Source organism: Larus michahellis, chromosome 12 (assembly GCF_964199755.1).
Source record: "Larus michahellis chromosome 12, bLarMic1.1, whole genome shotgun sequence".
In the NCBI taxonomy this organism is placed as follows: Eukaryota; Metazoa; Chordata; class Aves; order Charadriiformes; family Laridae; genus Larus; species Larus michahellis.
In genome coordinates, this window is record NC_133907.1 from 3,425,244 (window position 1) to 3,437,009 (window position 11,766).

At 47.1% G+C, this 11,766-nt stretch overlaps 1 long non-coding RNA gene across 3 annotated transcripts in view; it reads right to left on the minus strand.

The window, feature by feature from the left end:
- LOC141750247 (uncharacterized) overlaps positions 1-11,373 on the minus strand; it is a 68,009-nt gene extending 56,636 nt beyond the window's left edge. For 2 of the 3 annotated variants that reach the window (XR_012589619.1, XR_012589621.1), the window contains exons 1-2: positions 11,018-11,373; positions 3,139-3,206 (exon numbers count right to left, since the gene is read on the minus strand). This is a non-coding gene — a long non-coding RNA (uncharacterized LOC141750247). Of the gene's footprint in view, positions 1-3,138; positions 3,214-11,017 lie in introns of all 3 variants that reach the window. The other variant, XR_012589620.1, reaches the window with a different exon arrangement.
- Between the last annotated feature and the right edge of the window lie 393 nt (positions 11,374-11,766).

Consider the following 11,766-nt stretch of genomic DNA (forward strand, 5'->3'; position numbering starts at 1 on the left):
CTACTTTTTATAAGCCCCCTCCATAAAGGGAACCGAAGAATACAAAAGGAATTTATCTTTTAAACTCTCATCCACCACGACAACGAAGGCAGAGACTAGATTGTACCCAAATGCAGAAGGCAATGAAGCAACAGTATTTCTGCGAGAAAGTTAACCAGAAACGTTTGGCGGATACGTTTTTCCCGGCGTCATTGGGATTTGCCCACACGCTGTTTGACATTCCACGGACTGCCCTTGCCATATGATGTACTTTGGTGTCCCGCTTGGTCCTGTGTCTTTCATGGCTCATGGTCAGCTGCCGCAGATCTACCCTATAACAATGTATAATTAACAGGGAGTTCTTTGAGCCTCACTGGTATAACCTCGCACCTTCAAGTGCGCTCCTGGCCTTGCACTCCAGCCTCAGCATGCACCAACGCCTGGTGGGAAACGGGAGAGGTTCTGTCCTGGCAAACTCTGCAAAAGTCTGTTCGTTGCAGATGGAGATGCTGCCGGCTCTTCCATCCTGGTGCAAGTGTCGGGGCACAAAGGTCTGAGGGGGTAAAACCCCACATCTCACATTGCAGGACGTGGTGGAGCTCCACGGACTAAATGCCCAGCACACAAAATTAAAACACATTTGACCTTCATGTGGGTACACCCATTCAGGAGGATTTAACTACAGTGAGCTGAGAGCCTCCGTACAAGGGTTTCACCTGCCCTAGCCTTACACCTCTACCCGATAATCATAGAATCATAGAACGGTTTGGGTTAGAAGGGACCTTAAAGATCATCTAGTTCCACCCCCCTGCCCTGGGCAGGGACACCTCCCACTAACCAGGTTGCTCAAAGCCCCGTCCAACCTGGTCTTGCTTGACCCAACAAGCCCAAAGTTGGCACCACCCCTGCACATCCTCTGCCTGCCCTCAGCTGCGTGCATGGCTGTGCCCGACACTTCTGCCGTCCCCCACGGGCCCGGAAGGCCCGGGCAGCGCTACAGGAGTAGCAATGCTTCCCTCCGAGAGCCTTTCCTGAATGCTCCTTTGGGCTTTTTATAACCTGGTACGACATCAGCTCCTCTCACCGAGCCGCTGTGTGGGATAATGTGCACAGGCGGACATCGTTACATGCAAACACAGACACTGGAGACGCTGACAGATGGAGAAACCACACCGTTTTGCAGGAAGGAAGGGCAGGACAGGAGCAGGAATATCAGAATGAGTCTTGCCGTTTACATATAACAAGCTACAGCTATATTTGGATACGCTGCTGCATTCACAAGCTTCCCAATTGCCAGGCTTTCAAATACACACATTACCACCAGAAGTGCTCTTGCTTAAGTGCTCCCATCTCCAGGATTTCCTTTGAAGTATCTGACTGAAGTAATGTAAAGTGCATTTCAATTGGCAGTGAATGCAGGTTAAATGGTAACAGCACAACAGATCCAGTGTTTGTTCCCTGGGCTTTTTCTTTTACCAGTCTCTCTTTTTTAAGAGAGCGGGTTACTTACCGTAACACTGCATTCAGGCACCTTCAGTCTATTAAGCCTCTTTCCTGACCCTCTATAACAACTGCTTGAGGATGCTGTGAGCTGTAGCAGTACTGCTTTAGCACACAAAAAAGGGAGTAAACGCACCGCTGAGTGCCCAGGCTGAGCAGTAAGCAGTGGGTAAACTCACGTCAGAAGTCTGTGCGCTCACGTTTATCCCTGGCTACGCCACCCCGCTGGCTGGAGACTGCCAACCGCTTTGGGTCTCTTTGGATTTGTGTGTCATCTTCCATACGTGTTGACGGAGCATCAACTATTTAACCTTTGAATGGAGGACTTTTCTAATCCACTGGATTGGCTGAAGAATGTACTTTACTTTAGCAAAATAGCCAGGTCTGCAGCGAACAACGAAAGATCCCCACCTGCCCATGCCAGACACTCTCCGCCTCGATCGCCGAGCCAGCACCGCAGCGTTGCTCTTTGAAAAACAACCAAAACCATGCAGAGCAGGGGAAGCGCTTACCCTAAGTCACTGTCATTATCCAAGAGGTACCTTACCCTGTCCGGCCCTGACAGGATCTCGCTCAGTAGAAAGAGGAAGGACCCACTGCAAAACCTGGGACTGAAGACTCCTAGTCGTTATTAACCACGGTAATTTAGTACTGGAGAAAGGACCGGTCTGGGATGTGCTAATACATTATCCGGGTGGGTCAGGGGGAGAGGACATGGATTAGCTGAAGAGGGATGCCGAGGTTATGTCCTCCTTCCACTTCTGTACCACAAAATCAGGCTGAGTGACTTCCAAAGGTCACAAGAGAAGGAATCACATCCTAAAGCGGCTGCGCAGCGCAGCCAGGCTACAGCTTTCCCACCATCGAACCCCATTTGTGTCTGTGGTATGTCTGTGAAAGAGAGATTTGAATTTAACCGCTGCAGTTAACTTGCGTGTGCTTCAGATCTATGAGCTCAGGAGGATTTTCTTTTTTTCCGTCTTAAAGCTGTGAGACGTTTTTCAGATTCTTTTTGGAGTGGAAAGCGGGGAAAAAAGGAACGCTCTGCTCGGGATTTGCTGAACTGAAAAACGTATATCTGAATATCTTCTAGGTCTGGATGTTGGTGGCTCCTTATAGCTTCCCCATGGCTCCTCTGCACCTCCGCCCGTGATAGATGGTTAACATGCTCTAATGCGTATTACCCTGTAATGACTTTGGTGGAGCCATTACAATGAGTTACACCAGTGACAGATTGATACTTAAGTCAGTATATGTTTGCATAATATCCGTCTACGTTCTCACACAGCCCCCCATTACCACAGTGTCGGCGCACATACAGCATAACGACAGCACGGAGAGCCATATGACTGGTGGGTTCAGCCCTGTTCCCTGGCACATATTGCCATGGTACCCGGAACGGAATCACTGAGTGAGTTTAAATAGGCGGGCACTAATTTATAGAGTAAATCATTATGAAACGGAGGAAATAAGTGACTATCATTGGCGCTGATTTGATCTAATGGAGCCTCGCACTAAATTGCTAATATTCTTCCTCCCCCACTTTTTTTTTTCTTTTAAATGACAGAAACAAATAAAAATATAAGCTTTTGTTCAACCTGCCTTCAAAATACCATCGCCAGGTACACAGTTTGCTGATTACGTACAAATTTACCTTACCTCCTCCCTGCTGCTTCTCCGGCTGGGGAACAGGGTGTCTTCCCTTTGGTTTCAGCAGACTCAGTAACCTGAAAACTGAAGGAAGACACATTTATCACTCTCTCCTCAACTCCCCTTTCCCTTCCTTATCTGGAAGGAGGCAGCTTTGGGTTCACTCGAGTGGAAGTCGGCTGTCCGTTTCCCGATGGCAGCGAAGAGCAGAATCCCATCTGGTTGATGCAGATGCCACTGTTTTGACTTTATCCAGGTGGTCACCCAGCAAACCCTGTTGTGCCTAATTATTTAAGAGGGTTGTGAAACACTAGGTGATTTTATATACCATATGTGCTAGAAAACATAAGCATGAAGATGCTGTGACTTAATGATGTGGCAACTTCGGCTCTGAATCTTCTGTGTTTTACGGCTTAAATCTGACCTTTCGCTTTACTTTAATGCACTTTGTAGCGTTTAGCATGAAAGAAGAGCACGCAGAATTGGAGATGGGGAGGTTATCGGCAGTGGTTATGGAGCCATCCTCCATCCTCTATCAAGATAAAGCACTCGACTCAATTTTAGAATATCCATCCTAGCGAGGAGAGGGGGAGAGCGCCTGTCCTTTAAATGGGATTTCAGGATTTGGAGTTCAGAGACTTCCTTCATGGTGTTAGAGCAAATCACAGACCTCCTTCTTCAGAGGAAAATAACAACACACCGGGTCTCCTGCTCTGGTTGTTAATTTATTTATTTTGAACGCGCGTAGTTTGTTGCTTTGACTTTTCAAACAATGGGAAGGTACAAGGAGGGAAGGATAATAAATTGCATTCCCTCCTTTTTGCCATCACAGGAAACCTTGAGGGACTGTTCAGCAAGCTAGAGCTCTTATCTGCCTTTGGGCGATCTCATTATCAAACCTTCATTTTGCTCCCCAGCAGGAGAGATGGCCTGCAATGTATGATAACCTCTACTTATGAAACTCACACTCCAGAAATCTCTGATAATAGGCCAGCTAAAATGGAAAACCAAAGAGCAGGTAGTGGGTTTTCGGTCGCCAATAAAGACTATACACACACATGCACAGGCAGGCACCGGGGCACCCTTATCTTTATTTGTATTTCTATGCATCTGTCCAACTCTGATGGCACCTCCCAGAACTTAAACCAACAAATCTAATACCACTAATATTTTCCAGCGCGCTTGGAATACTATTTTTAAATAAGCCAGTTCAGTATAGGAGACCGTGTCCCATCTACACAGAGGTCAGTGAAATCAGTGGGAATTATAACCTATCTAACCTGCTCAGGTGTTTTTATAAATCCCATTAAACACTTATTTAAAGACTGTTGAAAATATGAGCTGCAGGAACATAAGTAGCTCCTGGGGGTACAGAGAAAAAGAGGAGAGGGGGAGTAAAGAGATTCAGGTTCCTAAAACACTTGGGCACTTTGATTACATTTATTTTTCAATCATTTTCCCCTTGCTAACTCTCCTCTGCGCACTCTCCCACAATGGTTTAACTCTTTGCCCGCGCCAGCGTCATTTCTGATGCCACCCCCTGAATTCATCCTTTGGCCACCAAACCCTCCAGTCCCGAACCCTTCCTCTCTCTGTAGGCACCTGAGGAATAAATGGGTTTGCAGCACCCAGTCCAACCCTTCTGGGTACGGGCTAGAGAAGATGAGAGACTCAGGGCCCTCCACCCAAAAAGCCCTATCAGCCACTCAATCTTGTTTGCATCAAGATGCCTCCAGCTCAAGACCCACTTGTCAACTGTGATTCCTCCCATTTCCCCCCCGCGAAGAAAATTTACCGCTGGCCCCTCTCAGCAGTGAACCACCACCTCCCTCTGCGCAGCCAGGTGTCACCTGCATGACCACTCGCTGCTACGCAGTCAGGGAACATGAGGTTCCAAGGGGTGGAAAACGGCACTGGAGAGTCAAGAGATGGAGAGGAGGGGTGGGCAGGGGATTCGGGGAGCTCAGCTGCAAATCCCAGGATTCGCATCCGTTCTGCCCGGCTTATGCCACGTGCCCTGCAAACCACCGCGCCCTGAAAAATGATCCAGCCTACGGCTGGCCACAAGGGCACGACCACAACATACATCTGAGGTTGGGGCTTCTCCAGTTTGGGAAGGGGAAGTGTTGGGTAAAGAGGTCCTTTCCAGCACAGAAATGTCTCCGTAAGGACTCCACACATTCCCGCTTACAGGGCTGCGTTGCAACCACCTCCCCGCTCCGCGAGCCCCCCCCAAAGTAGGGGTGTCCCCACCACCAGACAGGGGATGAGGCCATGCCAAACAGCCACTGCTCCACATCCCTGGGCCACCCACATCCTCATCACGCTGCCAGAACTTTATCGCAACCTGAAAAATGTGGAAATCCAGGCTATGAACTTAATTCTTATCTCCTTTTGCTGTACCACTGGGAGACGTTCTGGATCAGAAAGAAAATGGTTTGAAGGTGAAACACCTGGAAGCATCACAAATCCTTCCCCTCTTTTTTTTTTGTTTCCATTCTCCTATTAGTAAGAAGGGTTAGCAATGGTCAGTTGGCCTCCCTCACCAGTGGGGGTGATGCAAAAATGGATTTGCACTTGTAAGATCTCCCTAGGCAAAACACGCTGCTGAAAATATGATAACAGTTTTAATTATATTTTAATATATCGTATGGATTATATTTTTAATACCTTAAAAAATAATCAGCCTGAAAAATCCCAGCAAGGGAGGAAATAAATGCAGAGGACAAAAATATTAAGATATTAAAAGATTTTTCTTATTAAAGGCCAAATAGGTCTTGTTTTTAAATTCTCATTAAACAGGAATGCGTATTAGAAAATAATCATAAAAAAACACAGGGAGGCACCTAGTTACCTGAACAGACCTCATTGGGATAGCTTGTCCTTGCTGAATAAGAGTAAAAAGAGATAAAATTCCCCCCAGTTTTCTCCATTGGATCTTAGCTATGGGCAAATGCTCATCCAGGGGTGTCTCCCCCAAAAAAGTGGAGGCAGAGGGAAGCAGGAGCGCTCCTGACAGCGGGGCTGCCATCGCAGGGGGAAGTCGGCGTCCACACGGAGGGAAGGGGAGCACGCTCGGTTCCCCCATCCCTCCGATCCACGGGCTGTAGCTCACCACCACCATACACAGCAGAGGGGTGAACGTCAACCTGGTCGCGCATACTCTTACAGCACCAAAATTATACATATTTTTTGTCAGGTTGGTGTTTTTCAGTTCCAATGCCGATTAATCTGGTACTTCTCAGAAACACCACGACCCCTCTTACTAACACACGGGATGAAGTTTGGGTTTCCTTTAATGGAAAGCGGAATGGCTCACTCACTGCGAAAACGGCCAGGGCTGAAGTCAGATCTGTCTGGGCAGACCCTGCGAGAGTCCGCATGAAAACAGCGGTATTATCAGTTAAGTCAAGCCTGCTTCAAACGACGGCGTGGAAGCCTTTTCTTTAGAAACGGGTGAGGATATAGGTGGAATTCAAAGCAGTTCCCTTTTAACAGGCGTTTGAGCTCTTCTCATGTCTTATTTTGCGAGCAACAACAAAACGGACCCTAAAAACAACCTCTCAAGGCAGCAGATCTCCTCTGCTCCCGACGGCCTCCACTTCGCGTTTCACGCCAAGGCGCCGGTTGGATTCCAGGGAGCCGGAAGGAGACGGAGCCCGCGCTCATTCTCCTCTCCCATGCTAAGGGCAGGTAATTATCTCTGCATTCCTGGAGGAATGTTACAATAAATATGGCTGTCATTTTTCATTACTGCATAGTGAACAAAGGGAACAAAGAGAACAAAAGGAAGTGTGGGTTTGCTAACCTGGGCTTGCATGTGCTTGTCTATACGCAAGACATAAGTAGAGGGGGAGAGTTTATTGCCATTATCCGCTGTGGATATACCAATCTGGGTGAATGTCTCAAAATTTACCAGTTTTTAAAACTGATTAAAAATCATTCACTGGGAAAATCCTTACCTCCTACTTGCTGTCCCACCATCAGGGTTGTTGGCTTAAAATGGAAATTATTTGAAAGGCAAGAAATGCAATCATGTCTCCCTGACTTCTACCCTATAAAGCACAAATATTCTCTTTCTCTTCTCCCCCCCCCCCCGACCTCCTCTCAGTAGTGGCTAGATTTCTGAATTTATCTTGATGACCATTGTCTTACCGTGATGGAAAATATGGCAAAGGAATTTGTGTAAATAAAAGTACTTAGAAAATGTGTGTGTGTGTGTGTGTGTGTGTTCGTTTCTTCCCTCTATAGCCATCTTTGACTCTTCTGTTTCAATGCAGACAAGATAAATTAAAAAATTGTCAATATCCCTAATCGCTGAGAATATCTACTCTGAGACACAGCCAGCTCAGAGCACATCTCTTTGCCTGTGTATTTTTTTGCAAGGTTCCTAGGTGTTTTTACTGACTAACTGAACAGACACTTTGATTTGCCAAACTGTTATTAGAGAAAAAAAATTAGAAGGTTCGCAGCGTTCACACTGACTGCAAAATTATCTCCCGAGTTGCAGAAAGAACAGTTTGCACTCATCTGTCTGAAGTCTAGCAGCAAATGGAAAATTACGGTGTAAGCAAAATTTCCCCTGGCAACTGTCTACGTATGAAACATCAAACTCTGGAAAGGACTGGAAAGCACGTAGGTCACAACAGATCTAGTAGTGCCAATTCATTTCTGTTACATCCAAAATCCTATACTCACCCTTCCACGCTGTTTTCTACAGCTTTTACATCTACCTTGCAAATCCCCTCCTTTGGCTTCTCAGCTCTTGATGGGTATGGTCGCACTGGCACTTTGCCTACCCCCTTCTCCACCCCAAGGCTCTGGTCCCTGATGGTCTCCCGTGCTGGTTTGCTGCCAAGATCCAACGTAGAGAGACCCAGGCCCCAGCTCTTTGCTACTGTCTGCACCACAGACACACTTCGAAATCCCTCTCCCCACAGCAGCTCTAAAACTCCAGCCCAGAAGGTCTTGCAGCCTCAGACCCCCTGCACAACTCATGCCTTTAACTGCTCTCCAGAAGTCCATAGCTATCAAGTTGCTGCATGTTCCTCTGGTATTTCAGGTCCAATGTACTGAAAACCAGTCATATTTTTATACACACATATATATATACACACAAATCAGAGCTACAGTGGCTCCATATGAGCACAGAGATGTCCTGGGAGAAGCTCACCCACCCAGAAGATGCTGGTTTCCATCAGTGTGGGCAATCTGCACCAGCTTGGGGTGAGCTGGGTCCTCTCCCACCACGGCACACAAAGACTGTGTAGAGACATATCCTGGGGCTGATGCTCGGCAGCAAGAAAGCTTCACGACGGACATTTCTACAATGTATGCAAAGGTGCAGATGCATCCAAGCTACGTCCTCACCAGCTTTAGCTGTGGCAGAACAAAGCCGAGGGATGTAACAGGATTAGTTCCTGTACGGCTTCAAGGAGGGGTAGCACAAAAGTTGTGTAAAGCAACTGCAGGCCCATCTCTGTCTGAAGTGTGGGAGGCAAGTAACTGGGAATCGGCGAAAAGAATTTTCTGAAATAAAGGACATCAATGAAAAATGAGATATTTCTGATTTGTCACTCTCTCTCCTCTTCTCCGGTCTCAACCTGTTCGCTCTAACAGGCACCTTCTTGTCAGTCGCCACAATGACATCAATTGAGTGGGAGTGCAAAGCATCAACATCGCTTGCGAGAACAATCCAGTCAGGGAAGGTTGCTCTGCTGGTAATATTAGAATCCAAACATTCAATCGCAAAGACAGAGAGGCTAACAATTCAATTTGCGCCGGGAATGCTGAACAGCACATTAAGCAAATCAGTTCAGATGGCTCTGACTTGTTCTTGTTTAAAGAAGATCAGAAACAAAATTTCAAATCCTGTACCACATCTAAATGCTAGAGCTGAAGCGCTAAAACGTTCACTATTGATATTTTTATTTTTCTGCATTTAACACAGCCTATCAGTCTCTCACTGCTGCCCTGCTGGTCCGTAGGGAACCGCTGCAGTCCTTTACAGAAATATCAGGTTTACCATGTGGTTACACCTCGTGTAATGGGCTGGAAGGAAGACATTTTAGGGATGTCAATGTTACTTTTTTCCCAAATATTCTTCTGTCATAAGATCATCCACAATGTAATACACCATAAAGCTTCCAGCAAGAGTTAGTTAGGAAGTTAAAACTTCCTCCACAGTTTTACGTGCAGATTTCCAAAGGACTGTGAGTTTCCAAAGTTGCAAATAGCAATTCCAACGATTTTTGAAGAGTTTTAAGCGAGGCTGGTACCTAACCACGCAGGTTATACTAATGCCAACTGTCCCATCAGGACCCGGAGGCGTTCCCCCGCCTCCGACACGCTGCCTTGAGTCCTTCAGCGGAGCAAAAACGCTGCACAAACAAGACATGGGCATAACAACACTCTTTCCATAACGAACCTAATCTTGGGAGAAAGTCTCAAAATGTTCCTGGACCCACTCTTAAACCCTGGCCCATACACTCCAGGGGTCTCCATGTGCTGCAGTACCTACTCCATGTAGATAATACTGCACGTAACTGGGCAGGCTGGAGACTTGGATGACAACAAACCATACAGCAAGACCTAGACCAGATTGTCATTTTAAAGCTGAAAACAGCTCTTTCCAAAAACTTGAGGAGACGGGAGGAAAGCCCCCAAAAGGGGGAAGCGGGGGGAGTGTCGAGCGCGGGGCCGGAGGTAGCGCAGCCGCGTTCCCACGGTGCTGTGCGCTCCCAGGTAGGGCTAATTAGCGCTTGTTGAGCACAGCATTAGCCCAGCGATACAGAGCTGGGGACCCGCGCTGGGCTTTCCCGCACACCCCGGCTTGCTTGGAGCTACACCGTGCCACTTGCAAATGTTTTAAGATTCATTAACCTCCCTCTGCACTCCCCAACTACAGAGACAATATATCAGGACAGGAAACCTGCAGCAGCAGCGAGACAGACAGGATGATAATTTCTCACCCATTCTCCTTTCCCCCGCTCTAACACATTCCAGATAATCACACCCGAAGGTAGATCAGACAGGGACAAAATTAACTGGAACGAGAACTCGGTCCGCACATGTTTCTTGCTTGTATCTACACAAGGCACCACGACCCGTCCCCATCCGTCACCTTGCCCGAACGTCAGCCGTACCAGCTAACAGCCCGCCCTCACCACGCCACGCGAGCCTCTTCTGCTGTTAAGCTAAAAGGATATTGAGACATTAACGGTGATGTTGTACCCCGTCCTCCACTGCCGGGCGCGCAAGAGGGGCTGCAGGCGACCGTGCACCCGCTTATCCGAGTCCCGGGGGCATCCCCATGCAGGCATGGAAATTCAAAGTGTGTTTTCCCCACGTCTCCCGCTTTTTCCAAGACTCAGGAAGTCAGGGCCTACGATTTAGCCATCTCTGCAGCGCTGTTATTCAGTTGTATATGTCTTAAAGGCATGGAAAATATTCTTGAGAAAATGATCATGGTAATGAATTCTGTATTTGTCTTGATTTTCTTCATAAATGATCTTTTGAAAACTAGTTTGCTTTGGTCAAAATATAACCTCCTCATTTTTATGAAGGTTACAGGGAATTATACTGGTCTGCTATGCTTTTCTGGACCTGAATTAATAGTGACTAGTTTGACACATATTACTTAGTTTACCTAGGTAGGGTATTACTTTCTTATCTAACTACATTAATTGATTCTACATCACTTAATAGCTCAATAGCTTATCAGGTTACTTCACTCACTAGACAAGCTAAATGTCTGGAGGCAATTAGAGTGTCATTCTCCGTAATAACAAGTTTCTTTGAGAAGTTGCTGATGAGGTTCTTTATTACACAGATTATAAAACGTATCTTCATACTGTTATAAATATAGGTACAAATTGAAATGACTTACCAGGAGTCCCACTTCCCTAGCAACCAGGCAGATTTTAGGCTCGTTTTAGGAAAGGCTGTTTTCTCCCCTTCCTCCCCGCTCCCCAGTGCTCTCTCCTGCCTTCCTCGTGATCTGTGTCCAATTTTCTGTCACTCAGAGGTGATCTGCGACCACGGAGAATCTGTCACCGCGTCCCTCGCAGTTTGCCATTCTCAATGTTCAGTTCATTTCGAGGATGTTACCTCCGGGGCACCAGGGCTCAACAGCATCGTTTAATTATGGCTGCTCTCCTCCTTGGCTGCCACTTACGTGGTAAGTGCAGAGCCGGAGAGGAGCTCTTCCCTTTCGCATTCCCGCATGCCGACAGCCGTGCCGTAGGGAGGTTACGCACAAATTCCCAGTTCTGCCCCAGCAGAAGACCAGAATGACCTGGGCTGTCTCCCACCCCATCCCTCCCACTGCAGTTTTCGGCTTTGACTTAGTTACCGGCTTCGTTTCTCCCCCATATATCTGAAAAGCCATTAAACACATTTGATCCTGTGCAACCCAGCGCCGTGGATGAAGAGCCCTCTCTGGGCATCCCCCAAACACACTCTGGTGCTCAACAGAAACCTGAACACATTTTGCTTACTGCTGCATGCATTCAAACAGTAATAAATGCCTCTTTCCATGGATTAAATGAATAGCGTTTAAAATTAAGTGGAAGATCATTAAATTCATTTGTTAAGCTGTCTACGAGGCTGAGTTGTATGAGGAAAAGAGCCCAAACC